This window comes from Pinus tabuliformis, chromosome 3_1 (assembly GCF_031772625.1).
Source record: "Pinus tabuliformis cultivar Carrire ecotype Pingquan chromosome 3_1, CPIR1, whole genome shotgun sequence".
NCBI lineage: Eukaryota > Viridiplantae > Streptophyta > Pinopsida > Pinales > Pinaceae > Pinus > Pinus tabuliformis.
The window spans coordinates 67514000-67539711 of NC_142301.1; the positions used below are offsets into that span (position 1 = coordinate 67514000).

Here is a 25712-nt window from a genome sequence, read left to right on the forward strand (position 1 = left end):
TATCTCTCTATTTTTATTACCAGATCTATACCTTTCATTTGTGTATGCTCTTTGCCCCACGACTCTGTGCGATTTGGGCAAACTAGAAACATAAAGAAAGGATTTTTCTCATGCGTATGCTCTTTTCCGTTACATCTTAGTGTGATCTTGGAAAACCAGAAACATGAGAAAAATATATAGTTTCCAGTATGTTGCGGCCTCATAATTCTACTGCCGAAACATGGGGGATAACCACCCAGTTCGGACCTTAAGACAAATCCTTTTCCGTTTAAAGTGGTGGCTCTGACTAGGGATAATGGGACTAGTTTCCCAATGTGGGTTTTAAGATGAGAGTGGGTGGTTCATGGGTGCTTTGCAATAGAATAATGATAATAATGCAATTTCTCTAACTAACTTATTCTAATATAAAACCGAGTATTCATGTGTGGTATGCGATCTACAAAGATATTTGTTTAACATGTGATAACAAAAATTGAACACAACTAAACAGAGATGATAACATAAAATATAATTCGTTTGACTAAATAGTTAGTCAAAGGAATTTATAAAATATATCGCATATATGATGAGTTATATATGAAAATCACAACTTCAACTAGGCATCATAAAAAAGTGCAATTAACGCTTAATGGAAACAATAAATCTCACATATAATTCATGAAAGTAAAGTTTTTCCATTGATTAAATGTAAATAGAATCAAGCATACATGATAATAGTACCATATGTGTGAAGTCCTACTCATTTGACAAATGACACAGACCAACTTCTTTCTTCAAATCAAATTGTCTCCCAAGAATACAAAAGTACATCAACAAAGGAAAGTAGTCTGATATCTAAAAGAAACAATCATGTTCCATAATTTCACCAAAGCATTCACAAATTTACAATAGTGCATTCTTTGCAAATGTTTTTTATAAAATTTTGGACCCTTCTCTAAATGCATGAGAAGGGTATAAATACTATTCTAACTAAATGTGCAAAAATAGATTATACAAAATTTGAGGAGGTTTGAAACAACCTTCCTCCTAACTAGGTAACTAACTCCAAAAATAAACAGGGGCTAAATAAACAAAACTAAGAGGATGACTTGTTGTCTGCCAGCCTGTCCTTTAAGTCGCAAATATCGGTCATCGGTTGAATTTGAGGAGGTGCCCAAAAATGAGTCCTGAGTTGTCCTATGAAGATCGCAGCGGTGAGCGGTGGCAACATCCTTTGAGTCGTATGAACGAAACAGTTGAGATTCATGATCTGGCTATGTGGCTTAACAAGATACTGCCAATACGACTCCCAGTTGGTCATGGTCAGTTTTGTAATTGCCTCTCTTTGACTCCCCGCCTTTTCTTACTAGCCTTTATACAGAGCGTTTAAATCGGGAATTTCATTTGTATTGCCTTCTTTAATGAGATTGGTGGTGAATAGGATGTGATTCACTGCCTTAATGATATTCTTTGATACTCTGGCTGCCCTTGTGACTGCTAGCTCGGCCTGTTTGATTCTGGCATCCCAATTTGTCAAGAGAATGTCTTTATGAGTTTCCTCAATCTCGGGTATATTAGCTTTTCTTCCATCTTCTATTTCCTGCCATTCGATGAACTCAGAGATTTTGGTGTTTAAATCATTAAACTTCGTTCTCTGGTCGATTGCCTTATCTATCAGCTGGTCGCTAGTAGTCAAATAGGGAGTAATGTGTGACATCTTCAAGCAGAAATACTCCTACTATTTCACCATAATGGAATTTAATTTCAAGGCCTCTTTAATGAAATCCTCAGTAGTGGGAACATCCTTGTATCTTTCCATGGATTGCTGCATTTCTTGGAGTTGCATATTTTTGGCCAATATATCGACTTCATGGCTTATTTTCAGGACCTCCATGTCTTGCTGCAATTGTGCCAGTTTCTCAGCCACTTGCCTGTTTGCACTTGCTTTCTCTGTCTCGAGCTCTTGTTCGAGCTACGCAATTCTCTCCTCTTTCTCCCTTAGTAAAGTAGAGACCTCAGTAGCCTTGTCCATAGTGGCCGATGCGTATGCTCCCGTGAACTGTGATAATCTAGTCAAGTTCTCGACCAGATTGAAAGGAATGTCCTTCCAAACAATGTCCATCAGCTCGTTTCCAAGTGGGAATTCAGGTGTATCTACCCTTCTCCTTTTTCTCTGCCTTCTAACTACAGCCTTGTGGAGAGGGCTATAGAACACATCAAGTGGAGGTATTTCAGTTACTTTCAGAATGATTTCTAATGTGGGCAGAGCAGGGATAATTTCAGTATGCTGGGACATTGTCACTTGTTCCTCCATAGGTGTGGACTGTTTACCGATAGACTTGGGCTTTGTATCCTTATGAACATGCAGAGGAGTTTTGCATTCCTCTGTTTCTTGGGTATTTGAGGCTTTGGGAGTGCCTTGCAATTTCTGATTAAACTGATCCCACTCCTGCTCCAAACTACCGCCTTTGGCCTCTGAACTGATCTCTATAGTCGGGGTGCTCATCACTTGTTTCTCAGCTGACTTCCTACTGGACTCAGCTGTGTTGTCTGCGTCTTGGGGTTTCCCTGTGTCTAGTGTCTTCTCAGTGTTTACCTGAGAGTCTATTTGAGAGCTAGGACCTCCACTATCAACAGTGACACTTGGTGTAGACTTATCCTCGGGCTTTAATAGATGCATTGGGATCACCCAGAGCCTCTCATCTCTGCATTCCTAAAATCTTTGAAAATCTTCAAGTTTCAGATTCGCCTTTGCCCATTCAAATGCTTGTTCGAAGGATACAGCCGACTGTAACAAATCCTCAAAATAATTGTCTTCATGATTGTATGGCTTGAGCTTTAGTCCAATAGTGACATTATATGCCACTTTGTTTGGATCAAATTGCCTCTTAGGCAATGTATGAAGCCTGAGGGCTTCCATATGTGCTGATTCCTTAGTAGCATGAACAAAATTGGCTAAAGCAAAAGAACCGCATTTGACAGGGAAAGTGGGCCATAATGACTTCTTGCCGTCTTTGAGAACTTTAGTCAGGCCCCTTCCCACAGTCTGGTAGGAAATCTCTCTTGCTAATAACTTATCATAAACATATAAAGGAAGGACGTGTGGATCAGTTGTGCTACCAAAAACCCTAATGTAGGTGAACCATTCTTCAATGAAATACTTGTTGACAATAAGTAGGTCTGTTGCGGCTTCTTGGGAAAACCTAGGGGCTTTCTTATTGAAAATTATTTGATGTAGGGGCAACACAACAGCATGGAATATCTTATAGAAGTGAGGTATGTAATGTGATTCCCATATTTGTTTATGACTGAGATGGATTGGGTAAGGATCTTGTAAGGTCCATTTCCAACCCATGGTTGGAAATGTCATGCAAAAACAAATAGTATCCATAATATAGGCACTAAAATAGAAGGGAGGGAGGTTATCTGAAGAGGAGGCTTTCTTCTGTCGATATTCGGTAATGGTGGTGGCTAGGTTGTCAGATAGGATGGAAGGCCAATTCATGATATGGGAATTAACACAACCATCAACCAGAGGAATCCATTCTATTGAGAACTTAGTATCATTGGATAGCCCATACAATCTACCTAACATGGTTGTTGCATAGTTGTAGGGGTTTGCCAAAGAGGCTATAGCATTCATACCCAATTTTTCATATTTGAATTTGTTGTCCAACACTCTCCAACCCTGAATTAGCTTGAAGGGGTTTGGGTTCTTCTTTGCGAAATTAGCCACAAATGTGTTGTCGTAGATATCCTATGGGTCAGGTATGTGGTACATCTTCTTCAAGTCCTCTGCTCTGAACGACCCTATGAGCTCCATCCTTGAATTATTGAACTGCCTATCTTCAATGATAAGGTTTTCAATCACCCACCTAATCATATCTGTATAGGGGAGGATTTTAGCTCTTGCTCCTATCCTATGAAGGAAAGAACAGGAAGCATCCCTACATTAAAGTCCTGAAGACCTTGTTGAGTCAGTTGTTGCTCTCATAACAGTGATTTTAGGATGCTCGTCCTCTAGCCTATTGTAAATCACTTCCCAAGCTATTGTGCCTCCGACAGCATCACAAACTGTATCAGCGAAGATAGGAGCCATCTCTGTAAACTTAGATTCAACAATGTTATGTTTGCTCTGTTTTTACATCACCTTTCTTAGTGACATGTCTTTTGTCGCTTGCCTGAAATAGACAAGATATATCAGCGAAGACGATATCTGGTAATTAAGACTGAAAGCTTCTCTGAAATGACTTTGGATCGTGAGAAAGGTTTAATGAGATACTCAATTATAAATTCCCATAACCTAGAAAATGATTATCCTTCTGCGAGCCGCTAAATATTTATTAACCTGTCAACTTGTTTGTTTTGGTATTTAAAACGTAATTATTCCACACATTTTACTGCTCTTAATTGCGCATCACAGTCTTTAAAGGGATACAGTATAGCGCTACCGGATGGATCAAGCGAAATGCAATTGCGAATATCGCAATATTGCATTTCGCAAATCGCAAACGGTCGTTCTAATGGCATGGTTAAGTTTCTTGCGAACTATGTGAAGTGCGAAATGCGGTTGTGAAATGACAAGGTGATGTTATCGCAGCGGGAGACTTAATCACATATCGCAATTTTTTGAAGGTGTTTTAACATAGTCATGTGGAAAAGTGTGATTTGCGATATGGATTTCATCCTTAGTTCATTTTGCAAGGTTTTGCTATGTATTTTCTTAGAGTTAGGTATTATTGTCCTAAGCCTAAAACTATAAAAGGGTCCCCATTTATGGCCCTAACCTTAGCTATTGTTCTTTATAAATGGGGGGGTTGTTTGGTAGTACAACACAGTCAAATCTAACTTTAAGTCGTAATACTTGGATTACTTTTGCGTGTTCGTTTTGGTTTGTGTGGTTTTTTTGTTTTGCAGACAAAAATAGGTTTTTCAAGTAAGCACGCACTCCAAAGCTTCAGTGCGCATAAAAAAAAAAAAAAAAACAAAAAACAAAACAAAACAAAAACAAAAAACAAAAAACCTTCCTCTTTTCCAAAAATGATTAACCTTTTAAACTAGATCACTTGGCCCAAAGTTATTTTATGAGAATAGAGGTCTTGGGTTCAAGTCTTTCTTTTTGTTGAGTTATTTTTTCAAAACACACAAGTAACTTATGTTTTAAAGTTACTTTATGTAAAAGTGTCCTCACCCATTATAAAAAGTGAGTCACTTATAATTCTAAAGTCACTTTATCTTTTATTTAATTTACAATTTAGTGGATAGTTCATAAAGTACCATTGTAAAAGTGACTTTCACTTATATATAAAAGTGGGTCACATAAAATAATTTGCAAATGGGGGATATTTTTTTTAATATAACATTATCATTCACTTCCCAACATTTATGTGGTTCGTCAGCGTCTTCAACAATTTTTCTTCAAAAAGCCATAACTTCTTCATCCAGAAGCCGTTTTCAAAACCGTTTTTTTTTAATCGGCTTAATTTTTTGAGATATTTCCATTGGAACACTTAGTTTCAACAGCTTTAGTTTCTTTTAAAATGAAAATTTCATGCCTAGTTATTATTGATAGCACCAACTACTTCCAATGGCTATCTTACATTATGGATTTACTTAGAAGTAAAGGTATTTATAGAATAGCCTTAGGTCAAGAGTCTAAACCTAAATATGAAGATAAGCAAGCCAAATGAGAAAATAAGCAAGAACAAGCATGTGGGTTGATAGGGATGTCTATTTCTCCAAACCTTAGATTCCATATCAAAGAAATTGATACCCCCAATGAAGCAATGAAACAGCTCAATAATTTTTTTGGAATTAAAAATGAAATTAGAGCCCATCAACTCGAAAATGAGTTGCTTACGTTGGACCCCAATCATTTTTCTTTCATTGAATATTTTTTGTCCAAGTTCAAGAGCCTTAGACTTCTCTTAGAAGGTGTTAAGATTAAGAAGGAAGATGGTAGCCTTATGTATTCCATTCTTACTAAGTTAGGTTCATCCTACTCTATGTTTGTTTCCACCTTCCATTCTACTAGAGAAGCCTTTATTTCTCAAGGACAAGCCTACAAGTCCCCTTCTTTTGATGTCTTTTGTGATTCTTTAATAAGAGAACAAGAAAAAATCTTACATCTTGATCTTTTTAATACTGGAAACTCTTCTAAGAAAGCCTTGCTAGCACAACAACAACCAAATTCAAAGAATCCTAAGAAGCAACATCCTAAAAAGAATGGTAATAAACCAAACAAGGGTCCTAAGCAATTTCAGTCTCAAAATGAAAATCAACTCAACAAAATGATAAGGCAACTAAAAACAAAGAGAAGAAGACTAGTAGACATTGCAACTATTGTAATCATGATGGCCACTTAGAATCCAAATGCTTTAAGAAGATGGAAGCCTTGGAAGCAGCAATGAAGAAGCATAACATCCATTTAGAACACTCTTCAACTTCAACTTCATCTTCAGGAATAACATTTTCTGCATGTGGTTGTCATGAATCTTGGTCTAGTTATGCACTAAATGTATCTTCTTCTTCTCATTCTCATGAGTGGCTCATTGATTGTGGAGCTTCTTATCACATGGCCAAAAACAAATCCATGTTTTCTTCGTTAAATGATTGTAACACCAAAAACATATATGTTGGTGATGATAGATCTCTTAGCATTGTAGGGACTGGAACTATTCATCTAGACAATGGTCAATTTAATGATGTATTATGTGTTCCTACCTTATCCTACAACCTTCTATCTGTATATCAGATAAATCATTCAGGTGAAGGTAAAATCGTTGAATTTTCACCTCGTGATGTTGTAATTAAGGACCTAAGAGATCCTAGATAGATTTTAACTACTAGCATTGCTGATGATTCTACAAGGTTGTATAATTTTAACAACTTTGGGTCATCAACTCTTCCCTCGGTATTTGTTGTTGATAATGATGAAGTGAGCAAACTTTGGCATGAGCGATTTGGTCACTTAAAATATCACTCCCTTCAAAATATATGTAAAGAAAATATGGTGATAGTTCTTCCTATGGTATCTTATAGAGATTGTGTTTGTTCCGGATGTGTACTTGGAAAACATCATCGGAATAGTTTTGAAAAACCTACCTCTTGGCATGCCTCAACCTCTTTACATATTGTGCATAGTGATTTATGTGGTCCACTTCTAGTTGTTTCATTCTTTGGCTACAAGTATTTCTTAACTTTCATTAATGATTTCTCAAGACGCGCTTGGGTATACTTCTCAAAACTCAAGAGTGAAGTCTTTAACATGTTCTTGGCCTTTAAGGCCTTTGTTGAGAAACAATCTGGACATCAAATTCTTAAGCTAAGATCTGATAATGGCGGAGAATATGTTAACAACAAATTCATAAAATTTTGCACTGAGCATGGAATTAAATTGCAACATATTGTTCCATATACTCCACAGCAAAATGGTGTAGTTGAAAGGAAGAATCACACCTTAAAGGAAATGGCTAATTATATGCTTCAATCTAAAGGACTTAATCTTAATTTTTGGGCAAAAGCAATTAACTATGCAAATTACATAGTAAATCGCACTCCTACTAAGGTTTTAAAGAATATCACTCCAGAAGAAGCATGGAGCTCAATTAAACCAGATGTAAGTCACTTTCGTGTTTTTGGAAGTGATGTAGGTTTTAACCCTGTATAGAAATTACCTACATATGAATTCTAAAACAAAGAAAATAAACAATGCGAGAGCATAACACATAAAACACATATACATAGAGATTTTCCCCTGGATCCCAAAACTGGGACTACCAGCTTGATTTTTCATTACATTCCTTTCAATGTTACAATACATATTTATACATGCCGAAGCATCCAATACCATGGACTGAAAACCATCGCGTCCAAAACCATGGATCGAAAACCATAGGTAGGTTTGCCCAACCTAAAATAGGGTCCAAAAGAAAATTTCTTGGGGCACTGCCCTGGACCCCATAGAGGGGGGCTACCCGCCCCCCTCAAACCCCCCGAACAGGGGGGCTGCCGCCCCCCTTGTGACCCCCCTACTACGCAATCGATGCAACGAAGGGCGTGATCCACCCCCCCTCTAACCCCCCAGTTCACTACGTAGGTTAGTCGTGGAAAGAATATAACACAACCCAACATTCTCCCACTTGTTGTTTTCTTTCCACAAGGGGCCATAGGAGAGCTTAGTCATTTTTCCAGCCCTGAAATTCCCATTGTTTCTCTACAACAAGAGAACTTCTCAGAGCTCACAGATTTTGTCAATGCATCTGCAGTGTTCTTCAAAGTGTCCACCTTTACCAGCAACACCTTTTTGTCTTCTATCATATCCCTCACAAAGTGATACTGAACATCAATGTGCTTTGTCTTTGAAAGATAAGCCAGGTTCTTTGACAAGAAAATTGCACTTTGGCTGTCACGGTCTATCCTTATAGCTCCCTATACTAACCCCATACTTGAACACATTCTTTGCAACCAAACTGCTTCCTTGCTTGCATGAGTGGCTGCCATGTATTCTACCTCTGTAGTTGATAGTGCCACTACATATTGTTTCTTACTCATCCAACTGACTGCTCCTCCAAATAGGTTAAACACATACCCACTTGTATATCTTCTCTGATCCAAATCTCCAGCTTAGTTTGCATCAACAAAGCCACGAATATCCAAAACTTTGTCCAATCCTGGTTTTCCTTCATAGCACAAACCATAATCACTTGTGCCACGCAAATACCTGAAAACCCGCTTCACTGTTGTCCAATGCTCCTTCCCTGGTTTTGACATAAACCTACTCAATACTCCCACTGCATGTGCAATGTCTGGTCTAGTACAGACCATTGCATACATCAGGCTACCGACTGCACCTGCATATGGAACACAAAACATATCCTCTTCCTCTTCTTGTGTCTTGGAACACTGTTCAGCAGATAACTTTACACCTACAGGAATAGGAACCTTCACTGGTTTACTATCCTACATATTGAACCTCTGTAGTATTGTCTCGACATACTTCCTCTGGTTTAACCAAAGCTTCCTCTTTGCCTGAACTCGTTTAATTTCCATGCCCAAAATATAGTTTGCAGCACCAAGATCTTTCATGTCGAATTTGGAGGACAATTGGGTCTTCAAATCCTGGATAATTTCTTTGTCATTTCCAACCAACAACATATCATCCACATACAAGACCAGATAAATAACACAATCACCAATTAATTTAAAATACACACAGTGATCTGCTTTGCTTCTGGTGAAGCCAAGTCCCCGTATAAATGTATCAAATTTATGATACCACATCCTTGGTGACTGTCTTAACCCATACAGAGACTTCTTTAACTTGCATATCAGTTATTTCTTACCCTTCACCGCAAAGCCTTCAGGTTGCTTCATGTAGATCTCCTCTTCCAGATCCCCATGAAGTAATGTTGTCTTCACATCCATTTGTTCTACCTCAAAATCAAAAGCAGTAGCAACAGATAAAAGTAACCTAATAGAAGTTACCTTGGCAACATGAGAAAAAATATTACCAAAATCAATTCCTAGCACCTGGGAATAACCTTTTACTACCAACCGAACTTTGTATTTCTCCACCTTTCCTTTTGCATTTGTCTTCTTCTTGAACACCCATTTGCTGCCAATGGGTTTCCTTCCAGCTGGCAACTCCACCAGATCCCAAGCCATTTCATCAACCATGGCCTCTTTCCAAAGTTTTCCATCCTCTGAATCTACTGCTTCCTTCATAGTTCTGGGATCATCATCAGTAATAGATAAAATAAAATTTGAATAGAAAGCAAATGGACTATCCCTTTCTGGCTGCCTTCTTTCTCGAACTGATCTTCTTACACCCAGAGTTTGTGGCTCTTCATCTTCTAATTCTTCCTCTGTTGTAGAGTCTGATTCTTCCTCCTTTAGCTCAAACTCTATCTTCTCAGGTTCCTTTGCTTGGACTTCATGTTTAATAACATTTTTCACCTCTATGAACACCACATCTCGGCTATACACAACCTTCCTTGTTTCCGGTTTCCAAAGCTTATAAACCTTTAAACCATCCTTATACCCAATAAAGATGCACTTTTCAGATTTACTATCCAACTTGGTTCGTTTCTCCTTTGGAACATGTACATATGCATCACATCCAAATACTCTCAAATGTGAAAGAGAGGGTTTCTTACCAGTCCATACCTCTTGTAGAGTTTTATCCTCCAATGCTAATGAAGGTGATCTATTGACCAGGTAACATGTTGTCTCCATCGCCTCTGCCCAGAATTCTTGTCCTAACCCGGCACCACTGAGCATGCTTCTTGCCCTTTCCATCAACGTCTTGTTCATTCTTTCTGCAACTCCATTTTGCTAAGGTGTATATGGAGTAGTCTTCTACCGTGATATACCACACTTCTTACAAAATTCTTCAAATTCCTTACTACAAAACTCTCCACCGTTATCTGCCCTCAACACCTTTATCTTCTTCTCTATCTGGTTTTCCACCAGAGCCTTAAATTCTTTAAACCTGTCAAAGACTTCAAATTTATTCTTAAGGAAATATATTCATGTATTCCTTGAGAAGTCATCTATAAATGATACATAGTACACAGACTTACCCAGTGATGGAACCTTCACAGGTCCAAACACATCACTGTGCACAAGTTCTAGTATTTGTTTTTCCCTCTTACTACCAGAGGGGAAACTCACCCAATTCTGCTTTCCATATACACAATTTTCACAGAAATCAAAATCCAAAGAGCTATTACTCATACCTTCTACCATACCTTTACCATGAAGTATTTGAAGGCCCTTCTATCCAATATGTCCGAGCCTTTGATGCCACAACATGGTCTTCTCTCCAGAGACCACTAAATTTTCTGCTCCACTTTCAGGAACCACAAAACTGTTGCACCCATCAATAACAGTGCTACCTTGCAGCTTGTACAGAGTTCCAATTCGAACTCCCCGCATTAATACCAGTGCTCCCCGAACCATTTTGTAGGTATCCTTCTAGAACACTATTTTTACACCTACATCATCCAGCTTGTTTACAGAAATAAAATTTCTGGCCAATGCAGGAATATGCAGAACACCCGGAAGTGTTCTAACCCTTCCACCTTGCAACTAAAACTTTACTTTTCCACGACCAACGATTCTAGCCTTCCTATCATCCCCTAAGAAGACATCACCACCATCATATTTCTCATACTCGTAGAACCACTCTCTATGGGGAGTGAAGTGAAAGGATGCACCTGAGTCAATCAACCATGCCTCATGATCTACATGTGTACTTGAAGAAGCAAAGTACACATCCCAACCTTCATCTAAGGTGGTTTTCACCTCTATAGAAGGAGCATCATCAGATCCCTTTCCTTTATCAGGAGCTTTAGATTTACAGTCCCTTTTGTAGTGCCCTTCCTTTCCGCATTTCCAGCACACCACCTTTAAAGGTTTTCCTGGAGATTTAGGTCTCCCTCTAGATTTAGATCTCCCACTCGATGACTTATTTTGGTTTCTGTTCTGGGACCGTCCTCGTATAGACAAGGCATCACCATTTGGGCTCTCCATATTTTTCTGTCTCATCTCCTCCGTCAGCAAGGATGATACTATCTCATCAAACTGTAAGGTAGTTGCATTGCTACCTATTGCAATAACCAGACTATCCCACGAATCTAGTAAAGAACACAACAAACTGATGCACTTATCTTCATCTGAAATTTTAATATCAACAGATGCTAACTGACTTACCACAGTATTAAATGCGTTCAGATGCTCTGTCACCGAGTCTCCATCTTTCATCCTCGGGTTATACAACTTTTTCCGCAAGAACAGTTTATTCACCAGAGACTTAGATTGGCACAAAGTCCCTAACTTGTCCCACAAGCCTTCGTCGTAGCTTCCCCTGATACATTTAGCAATACTGAATCTGAGACACATAATCGTATTGTGCTCTTTGCCTTCCGATCCAACTCCTTCCATTCTTCATCGGACACTCCTGTTGGTTTAGTACCTGAATCTACCGCGATCCATTGATTTTTATCCACCAACAGATCCTCCATCTTGAGTTTCCACAACTCAAAACTCTGACCATTAAATTTCTTGATCTCTATCTTTCCACTGCTCGCCATCTTCTTTCACCACCAAAATCAACCTCGCAGATCTCCCACTGAACAGAGGTCTACCACAGGCCCGAGTGAAACCCCTCAGCAACAAAGGCGTCCCCTTGAAGCCAAAATAGCTCCGATACCAAATGTAGGTTTTAACCCTGTACAGAAATTACCTACATACGAATTCTAAAACACAGAAAATAAACAATGCGAGAGCATAACACATAAAACACATATACACGGAGAGTTTCCCCTGGATCCCAAAACTGGGACTACCAGCTTGATTTTTCATTATATTCCTTTCAATGTTACAATACATATTTATACATGCCGAAGCATCCAATACCATGGACCAAAAACCATCGCGTCCAAAACCATGGACCGAAAACCATAGGTAGGTTTGCCCAACCTAATATAGGGTCAAAAAAAAATTCCTAGGGCACTACCCCGGACCCCGTAGAGGGGGGCTACTCGCCCCCCTCAAACCCCCCGGATAGGGGTGGCTGTCAACCCCCCTGTGAGCCCCCCACTGCGCAATTGGCGCAACGAGGGGGGCACTCCGCCCCCCCCTCTAACCCCCTGGTTCACTACGTAGGTTAGTCGTGGAAAGAATATAACACAACCCAACAAGTGAAACATGGGCCCATATTCCATATGCGAAACATAAAGCCTTAGAACCTAAGAGTGAAAAATGTATTTTTGTTGGATATTCTAAATATGTCAAAGGATATAGACTTCTTCAACATAAATCCAAAAATGTTATCATTAGAAGAGATGTAAAGTTTGCTGAAAATATATTGGCCTACGAGCCTAGTTCAGTGGATGTGCAACCTCTCTCTATCCCTTCTACTTCTGAAAATATTCCCTCTTCAGATGATGACAACGGGGATGAAAATCCTCCCCCACCTTCTCGAGATCCTCCTTTAGCTCCTTAGCTTCCAAAATGGGTCTGTGCTACTCAGGATGCAGTAGGTGCTCTTGCAGGTGATCCTACAGATCAGTGTTGTACACGTTCTCAGTTCAATAGAGCCTCTTATTTACTGGCTCAAGCTTCAGCGAGTTATGATATTAACACCTTTGCAGAAGCTTTAGGCCATCTAGATTGGGATGCAGTTATGAATGAAGAATATCGTTCTCTATTGGCAAATGATACATGGGACCTTGTTCCTCTTCCAAAGGGATGAAAACTTGTTAGATGCAAATGGGTTTACAAAACCAAGTTTGGACCCGATGGAAAAGTTGATAAACATAAAGCTCGTCTTGTTGCTAAGGGTTTTTCACAAATTGAAGGCATTGACTATACTGAAACATTCTCCCCTGTTGCCAAAATGAACTCTATCTGCCTTGTTCTTTCCCTTGTTTCCTTTTTCAAATGGGAAGTCCATAAGATGGATGTTAAATCTGTCTTCTTGCATGGGGACTTGCATGAAGAAATATATATTGACAACCTCCTGGATTTATACAAACAGAATCCAACCTTGTATGTTGGCTTAAGAAATCCCTTTATGGTCTCAAGCAAGCCCCTCGGGCTCGATATGCCAAAATGGATAGATTTCTTTTAGATACTGGCTTTTCTAGGTGTCATTATGACAATATTGTCTACACCAAGAAAGTGGGTAAGTCTCTTATCATTCTTGTTCTTTATGTTGATGATCTTATCCTTACTAGTGGTGATCCAAACCTTATAAACCATGTGAAGTCCAACCTTAAAAAGCAGTTTGAAATGACAGACTTAGGACACTTGCATTATTTTCTTGGTTTTCAAGTCTTGCAATCTAAAGAAGGTATTTTCCTTTCCAGTCCAAGTATGCATATGATATTCTACATGACTTTCACATGGAAGATTGTAAGCGATCCCCTTCTCCCTTTTAGTCTAGAGCCAAACTTTTAGTCACTTGTACTTCCCCTAAAGTTGATGCTACCTTATACCATCAGCTTGTTGGAAAAAATTTGTATCTGAACCATACCCATCCTCACCTTTCCTTTGTTGTTGGCCTTATTGCTTGGTTTATGCAAAACCCACATGAAAGTCATTGGAAAGCAGCTAAAATAATACTTCGTTATGTTCGAGGTACAGTTCAGTTTTGGATTCATTATAGTGCAGAAGCATATCCTCTATTGGTTGGTTTCACTGATTTTGATTGGGCTGGTGACCCTGATGATCGGAAGTCTACTGTGGGTTATGTCTTCACTCTTGGCTTTGGACCTATTACATGGGATTTCAAGAAACAAAGTGACATTTCTCTTTCTTCAGCAGAAGCATAGTATCGTGGCGTCATTGAAGCTAGTAAGGAAGCCCTGTGGCTTCGTCAGATCCTGTCAGAGTTTGGTTTTCAGCAGTAGCATCCGACTACACTTTGGTGTGATAATCAAAGTGCCATTCAACTATGCAAAGATCCAGTCCAACATCAGTGCAACAAACACATTGAACTACACATGCACTTCATCAGAAAGCTCATTCATGACCATGTTCTTGAAGTGAAATATTGTTCAACCAATGATCAAGTTGCAGACATCTTTACAAAGGCTCTCATAGAGGTGAAGTTTACTAAACTTCAATTTATGGTTGGAGTTCAGGAAGTTGTCACTAAGGGGGGATAGGCTCTAATGCCTCCTTCCTTCTCCTATTGTGTCATCTTTGTACATCCTTCAATCCTATCCCAAGTTTTTCTTAAGGGGGGATGTTAGGATATTCCAACACATAGGAAATAATTAAGTACAACTTGGTCTAGTGTATAGTTAGGTAAAGTGTGTTTCTTTAGTATGTACTTTTTGTAACTTACAATCCGATGGTCACGATATTTTCTAGACATGAATTGATCTGACAATTCATTCTCTCCTCAGTATTACCGACACTTGATCCATGGCTTAACACCCGATTGGTCCATGATCTCTATTTAAAGAGCATGGAGGGTCATTTGTTAGGTGATTATTCATGAGAGAAGCTTATGTAAATTTTATTTCTTTTACATTAATAAATTTCCTGAAGTGGTCGCATTGGCTCAGGCCGTGGACTGTTTCCCTCTTTGAGGGTTTTAACCATGTCAATAATACTGGTGTACCGATCTCTAATCTATTTGTGAGCGGTGTCCTTTGGTGTTCTATCTAAGGAACCTACCCTGTAAATTCCTACAGTCGGGATGATCTTGGGAGTGTCGGTATTACAGTTTCCAAAGATGATCTGGTCAGACTAACACTTTTAGGCCTTCCCAAGAGGTGACACGACTACTAGGATTCGATAAATGGGAGGGAGCATCTACCAAAGTGGGAGAATTTGTGGTTTGATTTGGTGCAAGAAGAGATAAGGCGGAGCACCAGAGATGGAACCTCATCCAAGCATGATGATGAGGAGAATTGTGCCTTAGATGGAAAGGCGAAGAAAGGGAAAGGGAATAAAATCCAACCCAAAGGAGATTCCAGTCGGGGTAGCAAGAAGAAGGACTTGTCGAAGATTAAATTTTTTCACTGTCATGAGTTGAGATACCATGCCATGAAGTGTCCGCACAAGAAGACTAGAAATAAGCCCTTAAGAGGAGCGGCAGGTGAACCTCTTGCTTCACAATTTGAATTGGATTTACCCTCAGTGTTTGCATGGTGACATTAGTGATGGGTAGTGTGTGGTATCTGGATAGTGGAGCCTCATTCCATATGACTAACAACAAAGAATTTTTTAGTGACTTGGAGGAGAAGGACCTCCAGATGCACATCAAGATGGGAGATGATGGAAGGTATAGCACAACCAACATCGATATTGTTACTTTTCAGAGGGATTCTAGTTCTCCTCTCACATTAAAAAATGTCATGTATGTTCCAGGTCTAAAGAAGAATTTAGTTTAAATTGTTATGTTGGAGAATCGTGGCTACGATGTGATATTTAGCAAAGGAAAGGCTTTCCTTCGTTAATTCTACCACAAGAAATATAACCACTCTCAATCACGTAGCAATTCTACCACAAGCAATATAACTTCTCTCAATTGCTTCTAATTCTATAATCTACCTCAAGAAAGAAACAAGGAAATATGGAAGTTTTCTTAGTGGATTTTGGAAAAGAGTGGGTAGTTACTAGTAAAGTTGCTAATGGAGAATCAACCATTTAGTAAAGAAAGGGATGGTAGGTTTTTTAGTTTTAATTTCTTAAATGATGCTTAATAAGTTAGCAATTAAGAAGACATTTCTACTGGATGAACTACGTAATGCTAAATACTTCTTAATCCTATAGTATTGAATTTCATATAAAAATTCAATTCATGAATACAAGTGTAAAATGATGTTTGCATACTTGGGAAATTATGAGTTCAAAGTAAATTTTGTTTGACCTTGCTAATAAATCGGCAACATTCTACCCTTATTCAACATTCTACCCTTAATGAATAAGTTATAAATGCATTTCCTTGGGGGAATTCTTTGTTCATACTTGAATAATATTTTCAAATAATCTATCTCATCATGTGAGCAACATGTAAGGAAATTTTGTATATTTTGTATGCTATGCATTATTCCAATATCAATAATGGTCTACATTGTGGAGAAGATATTACTACTTTCATAGTAGTATTTAAATGGTGAGAGAAAGGAGATTGGAGTCTAAAAGCCTTTCCTCTATTTCAATTCCAAGATACTTTTATAATTTATTTATAATGACACATTGATTGGGATCATTATTCTCCAAAATCAAGTTATCTTTTTCAACAAACTTGCTTTAAAACATCAAAAAGGATTAAAATCAACCATTGTCATTTACTTTTGTTCAGCATAATAAGGACCATAAACAAAAATTCATATAGGACAAGTAAATAATCAAATAAGTTATGATAAAATGAATGACATATAATCACTTTCGGTGATAACACATATATACACATTGACTACTCACATTGGTTGAATGGTCATGTCCTTTAGTTAAGTCATGTCCTTTCATTAATTTTTTTTTTATTATTATCATTAATATTAATGATATGTTATGTTGTGTTCATTACATTTCCTTCTCTAATTCAATCGTTTGTGGAATTGTATATTTATAGGGTTCTCATGATGAACTTTTTTTGAAACTTAATTGCATTGGCATTAATATTCTTCAAAATATAAGTCAATGAATTTTAATGATATTGATATGCTAATTACTTAAAGTATTGACACTTGTGATTATGATGTTGATAAGATGTCATTACAGCATTATTTTACTTATCATACCTTTAATGTTTTCCAATTCACTTTAGGTATTATGTCTTTTTCATATGTCTGTGTGAAATTTTGTTCAACACTAATTTGCTATTAGTAATTACACTTGTAATTTCCATCAATGGTACTTTAACATCTGAAACTATCATTACTTTAATTAGATTTTCATCTTCCTAAGTTATGGTGTTGATTGGATTTGTATTGATTCATTTTAGATTGGGATTTTACATCTGAAAACTTCTCTAATTCTGTAAGTTCACTCATTATTTCTTTATTAATTGACACTTCTTTCTTGGTAAGTTGTTTTTTTTGTAGTAACTCCTTATCATTGTTTTTCTTCTTAATTTGTGTAAGTAGGTTTTGATTTGATCCATTAGACATGAAAATTTTTCATTATTTTTTTATTTGTCAATTTTATTTTTAATGGTTATATTCTCTATTCTCTCACATTTTAACATTTTGATTTATTTAAAAAACATTTTATTATGATTCCTCCAGTGGGTCCACAGGGTCTTGGATAGACATTGATCGGGTGTGTTGTTAAGGTACTCCTAGATGTTAAGTCACCGATTCAATTCTCTTCCATATTCAGGTGTTATTCTTGAACATGACCATGATGTAGCCTCACCATTTCTGAGCTTAATAAAAAAAAGATTCCTTCAATGGGAATTTTCTTCATATTTTTTTATAAACTCTTTTTGAGTTTCTCCTTGAGATTTTGATTCTCCAATTCTATCTTATGGGTGAAAGTAGTTAGGGGTAAGGACATGACCCCCCAAACCCATATTTTTGAGGTCGAGGAAGTTGTTATAGCTAAGCTAAGGGAACAATGCACTAAGAGGGCTCAAAAACTTCATTTGAAGGTTAGGGGACTTCTCTTATAATCTCTTTCCTTGAACCCCATGCAATTTGGAATCATGCTCCTCAAAGAAAACCTTGGGCTTCCAAACCTTACTCCTAAGAGTACTTGGTTCAAGATTCTACATTTTTCATTAGGTTCAAATAAGCTGGGGATCATATTAGAGTGCTTTACGCCAAGCATAGACTATTCTCCCTTCCCAACATGGTATTTTTAAATGAATATCCTACTTGATCCCAAGTTGTAGACTTAAAACACTCAAAGGAGATGGTTGCAAAATGCAACAAGTAGGGAAATGAATAGTTATTTGTAACCTTAGGGCCATTATTTGAGATTATCATCCCCTCAACTACTCCTGGCTTGGGGCCTCTAAATAAAGGTCCTATTGGAGAAGGATTCAGGGTTCACGTATCTCAATTAGTTGTTGGAAAAATAATGGATACTTTTGGTCATCTCCAAGTAAGATATCTAATGCTCTGGGTACATCTGATATACTCTTTATCACTAACACTCACAGGATCCCTATATGGCCACTCTTAGACATATAAAGTTATCACTAATTTTGGGTATGTTAATTGGAGACCAAATCTTCAAGTGGTGGCAGAGATTCAGAAGGAGCTTCTTTATTGACTAGGGACGCCCTCCAAGATAAGGTGTCTCTAGTGGGTTTAAACGGTTTTTATAGGTTCCTTGGACCTTTGGATTCACCTCGATGGATTTTCCTTCCTTCCTAGATACATTTACATGGCACTTGGTTACTCCCCTCTATTTCATTGTAGTTTTCTATTCACAATAACTTAGAAGAAAGCCTATTTTTAGACTACATGCTAGAATTATTCAATAATTTATGATGGGAGGTGTCATATTGGGAAACTTCAATGCTCATATCATAGCTCTTTAGGTCTGTCTCCATGATTTCTTAGTGGACATTTTTTTCATTCAAGAAATTGATCTAGATTCAATAAGACTCTAGCAACTATATGATGATGTTTTAAGACCTATTACAGGTTATGGTGGGCACAACACCTCTTCTAGCTTGTTGAATTTGATGAGATACTTATCCTTAATGGCCTTCCTTGCTTCTTGGAGCCTTGATTCTTCACTTGTTGACTTCATGGTGGAGGGACGAGTGTAGCAGACTATATCTTGTTCAATGAGGCTCAACTCCCCTTCATCCATCATTTATAGGTAACTTCCATCATCTTAGCCAACCACACTCTTCTATCTTTCTTCATTTGGGTTGAAAATGCCCTCCCCTATCTCCCCCTCCCTTGGGCCCACCTTGAACAACCTTCTTCTTTGATAAGTGAGATCCTAACATCTTTACTTCTCATCTCTACTAGATTCTCCTCTTTGATTCCTAGTTCTCGTGCCTTGATTCTACCAATTCTAAATATAATTATCTTTCATCCATCATTTTGGATGCTTCTCTTAAGTCCTATCCCCATCAAATCAGACCAACCTCACCTTCCCTAAAATATGGATTATATCCCATGAACAAATGATATGGCAATGAATGTAAGTTCCTTCACAATAAAATTTGGCATTCCTTCACTAGCACTCAACCCTCCTACCCCAATCTTAAGGCTTCTTATCACCACAAGAAGCCTCTCTTCATTTCCCAAAGCATTAGGCGAATTTTGAGGTCTAAAATGGGCCTCCTAAGAAAAATAATAAAATAAGAGTTATTGGTTTTCAAAGGAAAAGAAGGAAAACCTTTTTTTTGTTATTGTATTTCCAATGTATTTCCTTATAATTTTACTCTAATTTCAATTATATGCACTCGTTGGATGTGGAATTAAATTCCTCGTCCAATGAGTGCCCACTATACATACTTTTGAGTAGACTTACACTGAAGAAAATGAAAATACGTGATTTGGAAAAAAAAAATCATGTATTTTCAAATTTTTTGATATGGGTAAACTAAAAAGTATAACCTATTTACCGAGAGAAAAATTAAACATAAACAACAAAAATAAAATATTAAACACAATACACATAATTTACCCTAGGAAAACCCCATCCTAATGGAATTCCATTAGATCCCTTGGCCAAAACCCTAGCCAAGCCCGACCCAATGGGCCTTCACCGCTCACCTCCTTGGCACCATTGTAATGAATTCCCCCCATCCTTTTAAATTCTCTACTACATGAATTCCATGGGAAAATTACCATTGGCAACCAAAAACCATGGGCCCAAAACCTCCACTAATGACACAGCCAACTTTGACTCTTCCTCAAGTCAAGTTTACCTAACACAGAGTGAGTACTCATTGTATGAAAAATTTAATTCCACATATAACCAATTCCTACACTTGATATTTTAGTAAATTGTAGGAATCCCTTCAAATCTTCTCTTCTATACTCTAGCCACATCCACATACTGGATTAGATTCCACCCAAAATATCACTTCCTTCTTTACAATTATCCCTACTAGGGGCATCAAGTAGCAAATGGATATTGTTGACCCTAGATTAGGTAGGACATGGGGCATTACATTTGCAGGTATATTAGTCACCAAAATATATCTTGGAAATCACAAAGATAGGTTCTTCCTTCTAGACAACAACATAACACTCATTCTAGATCCTCTTTTGATTCTTCTTCTAGATAAACATCTAATCTGAGTTTTCTCTATTTCGCCTTGGATGGTAGGAGAGATGATCCCTATGGACCAAAGTAATCTCATATTATTGGCACCATAGACTCTAGATCCATTCTCTTTGCACATCTATCTCAAGGATCACCTCTCCATTTTTGGATTTAGATTTCTAGGGTTTAGATTAGACTTTATTATATTTCACTTCCCGCTTCTTGCTTTATATGAGAATTTTTTTAGCACTCATGCTTTGTATAGGATCTAGACAACATGTTACTTAACAATCCCATTGACATACTTCTGTAGTCATTAGTTGGACATTAATATATTTATCTTATCTTATCTTATCTCATCTCATCTTATCTCCTTGATTTGAGTAAGTAGGTTTTGGCTATGTTATTCCAGGTGAGAAATTTCCTCATCTTTTTCTAATAATTCATCACCAATCATATTCTTGAGATGTTTATATTTTCCTCTTTGCTTAACTAGTTCATCCATTAATTATTTACTTTACAAATGTATTTGCATGTTGTGTTGATATTCTATAAAGTTTGTCATAGCTAAACAAACAACATTTTGATTTTTTAATGACTTTGAACATTTAAAATCACTTGCATAAAAAGACATTTCACCAAAAAATAGAATTATGTGTGAACTTCATAATTTATGACTTCCTATTTGATAATTATTGAATACATTAATGCAAGGGTCCCAAAAAAAAAATTGTTTTCGTGACTCTCTTCAATAACTCCTATAGTATACCCTCCCTAGTTACCTTTTAACTAAATGGTTTTAAGAGATGATAAGTAGCAAACCATGCATAGACTATAACAATTGAAAATAAATATCATCTTCCATACATTGGTAAGATCATTAATCAATTCCAATGGGATGATTTTTTTCTAGAAATTGATTCAACCTCTAGCTACCATCAAGTTCAAATAGAACTCATAGATGTTTAGAACACAAACTTCAAAACCAAGTTTGGGCTCTTTGAGTGGTCTTGTATGTTGCATGGACTTACTAGTTATCTTGCCACCTTTATGAGCATAATCAACAACATCTTTCAGATCTTAAGTTGGGAGTTTTGTTATTGCATACCTTAATGACACCTTGGATTACAACCCAACAAAGTAGGATCATTTGTAAGATGTCAAGATTGTATTAGATCTGATAATAGAAGGGAAGCATGAGGAAAAAATCAAAATTTATTTTTCTAAACAAGATTCCATCTAGTGCCATCAAATTATAGCCCAGTATCAAGGACTACATGTAGCTCCTAAGAAAAAATGCTCAAAGAATGACCAACGACCAATAATGTAACACGATAATTTTTTTATTAAAAGGAATAACTTCTATAGAAAATTCAGCCACCAGTATCCTTTAATTGCTCTTTCTAAATCAACTTACAAAGAGTACTAAGTAATTACATTAAGAATTCAAAGAAAAGAAAAAACTTAACAACTCAAGAAGACACAATTTGTTGAACACTTGCACTTGCACTCCTTGACATTCCATAACCTTTTCAAGTAGTGATTGACCTCCCAATTTTCTACCCTTGTTTCTTACGTAGGGAGGACAACTAGTCACTTGTCTCTCTAAATATATATCCCATGCCATGTTGAAATATAACATTTATAATGAGGAATGTATACCCTAGTTCAAGTACTTACACTAACAAAAATTTTAAGCAAATAAATTATGTTGCACACAAAATATCAAACATTTAATCTAATATAAGAATGAAGCCACAAACAAATAGCAAGCCATCTCAACCACTCCCTCACACATACACTTGACATTAGTGTATTAGACACCCCATGTAATTAAAGTCTATTAGATATGATTTGTATAGCATCTTGTAAGCCATTGGAGTGAATTACTTCCTTCTCAAACTCTTGGCTATCTGAAGATTCATTATGTGGTTAACATTGGAAACCTAAACTAATTACACGAGCTTATGCCTTTAGAGGAGGAGGAACAAGTTATGCACCCCCAAGATATTATTCCAAGTGTCTAAAATGCTCTAGGAAAAGACACATAGCTAGATACAAGGGCATGGGAAACAAAAATCAAATAGACTAAAACATAACAAGTTGATAGAAAAGGAAAACTACATTTGCAAGCTAAGTGGTTCTATGAGCATACTTTAGAGAGAAATTCCCCCATATACAACAAATATTGAGGACAATTCAAAAGCAAAAAGGAGCTCCTTGAGAACTCATGTATTGTAGTATAAATCTTAAAATCATCTTTATTTGCATATGTCGTGCATATGTCATAAATAATTTTCCTCAGTAAATTTTGTGCTTAGCAAAATTTGACATCTTGTGTATTTGAACTCCCACATCTAGGTGGTACTTATAGCTTGTAACACTTAGATGTTCTTTATAGGTTAATGAAAGATGTCACTTGTCCAGAAGTAGCCTACTCTTACAAAAATCTTCCATTTTACTAGCAATTGCACATATCATTTAAATATAATACAAGCATCAATTAATGAAAACATTGTCGTGTATTGCAATGAGCAAGTTCTTTGTGTGCTTTGGCTTGGAACTTTAGGATCCATGTTTTAGATTTCTTCATTATGCTCTATATTTAGCCCATACACCAATTAATTTATATAACAAAAACTATTTCCTTGACATTTCACCCTTTAATAAATGCATCAAATCTTATAAAAAAAACTATGAATCCCACTACAAACATGCTATAGGAAAATCACCTCAGAGAGAGAGAGAGAGAATGTTGAAGAATTATTATTTATCCATTATAGATGTATTAAACTTTTAAATTATATCCATAAGTTTTTCTATTCGTACCTAGTCATGGCAAGTTTGATTGAGTTTTGATAGGGCATGTATATTCTACTTGTTTCTATTGTTTTCCAATTTGACTTAGTGACTCACATTCTTACTACAATAATATTTTATCAAAAATCAATCAGTGAAATTATTTGTCTTAATGTTTGAGCATATTGACCTTAATGATTACGGGGCATTGTTTTTGTGGTTGTAGTGTTAAGTATTCTATTGTGCTTTTCTTTCCCCAATGATTGTGAGGCATTGTTTTTGTGGTTGTAGTGCTATTTATTTTACAACAATTTTCTTTCCCTGACATTAACTCCTTAAAGGATGCCTTACAAGTCTTCAACATTGAATAGACAATAAGAAAAGCATATGGGATAATTATTGTAACTATATATTCAACAACAAAATATAACATACCTCTATTTCAATATTGGAATCCCAAGTTTTTGGATGGCTAAAAAGCTCCCATTCCCATAAATGATAAAATGGACCCATAGTACAACCAATATGTAAACCATAGGTGAACCTTATGCATATTATAGTGAGGTATGTTATGGTGTGGTATGTATGTAAGTACGCATGCCATTGGACATGATGGTTACTAATATACATACTATAGTGTATGTCATTGCAAAAGTCCTGAGGATGTGGACCAATGGATAGGTGGGGAGGTTTGGTTCCTACAGGTCTCGTGGTCCAATCCCAAGCAGGACTATGAATACCTGAAAGCTGCTCCAGATTTCTTCACTTGAAAGAAAGTGTATATCCTTGCAAAGGTGTATTTCTCACCCAATCCTTGAAATAATTGATAATGGGTGGCAAGGAAATTAAGAGCTATGGCAAATAGTTGTTCTATGCATAATAGGTGAAACAAAGTACTTTCCACAAATTCAAATTAAGGCCCAAGAGTATCAACTATTCCTACAATACAATATAACCAATGTGATAAGGTCAACGATCTAATCAATGTGATAAGGTTAATGATCTAATCCATGTGATGGTTTTAAGAAAACAAATGTTCTTAATAAATTTATTAAACATGTTACCCAAACAATATTTTTTTCCATGCTAAATTGAGCTAGGCTGAGATGTTTCAATGTTGGATGGAAAAACTATCTATGTGAGTGTGGGATGATGTTACCAAAGTTGTGGGAGACTCTCTTAAACCTAAACATAGAGATTGATTACGTTACATGGATTCCCGTCAGCAAAAACTTAATAAAGACTAAACCTAACACAAACCAACGATAAATACACCCAAACAAAGATAAATTCAATCGATGATATGCATACATACCGTGACTTCAATTGGGATTGTTTTGTCAATCCGATGTTGGTAATAAAGATCAATGCACTCGACATCCAGTCTCTTCAAGCTTGCCTCGCAGCAGGCGCGAACATATGCAGGATCTCCTCGGATCTCTCGTTTTCCATCTGGATAGTTGAGTCCAAACTTTGTAGCTAATTGGACTTTGTCTCTTATCTCTTTAATGGCCTGCAAGTGTGAATCAAAATCTCAAGTTAAGATCCATATAAATTCATTGGTAATTCTAAGGAAAATAGAAACCCCTTGAGGGGGCAGGCAGTCCTACCTTTCCAATGAGGATTTCGTTGGTGAAGGGCCCATAAATGTCTGAAGTGTCCAGAAAAGTGATGCCCCTGGAGACGGCATGGTGGATGAGAGATATCATTTCTTCGTCGGGCTTTGGAGGGCCATAGAAGGCAGACATGCCCATGCAACCTAACCCCTGTGCTGATACTTCTAATCCTTGCGACCCCAAACACAATCTACGCACTGTATTTGTTGTTGCTACTAATTGTGCCATTGCTATTGTTTTTTTTTTAGTATGAAAAAAACTGTATATTAGATAATAAGAAACTGATGGATCATATACATCAATTGTCTTCCAGAATGTACACTATAGTATTCCAGATTACCAAATAGCTTGAAACAGTCAATCCCCTCAAAACTGCCCAAAAACCCAGAAATAATCTTGTTGCTTAAGAAAATAAACTTAAGCAAAAAGATCATCCTAGAAATGTTTGTTCCTTCTAAATCATCATCAGAACTATCAAAGAAACAGAAAAATATAGCGTCCATATTTACAGTTCCAATAATCTACACATACAAGTATGGAAATAGCAGTTTTATCAAAAAGAAAAATAGATCGAGAATTGCTGATGTAAAAACTTATCCGGGGAATGAAAAAACC

General features: G+C 36.9%; 1 pseudogene; it reads right to left on the reverse strand.

The window, feature by feature from the left end:
* Nucleotides 1-1345: 1345 nt before the first annotated feature.
* Nucleotides 1346-25325, reverse strand: LOC149185814 (IN2-2 protein pseudogene; annotated as a pseudogene).
* Nucleotides 25326-25712: the final 387 nt, after the last annotated feature.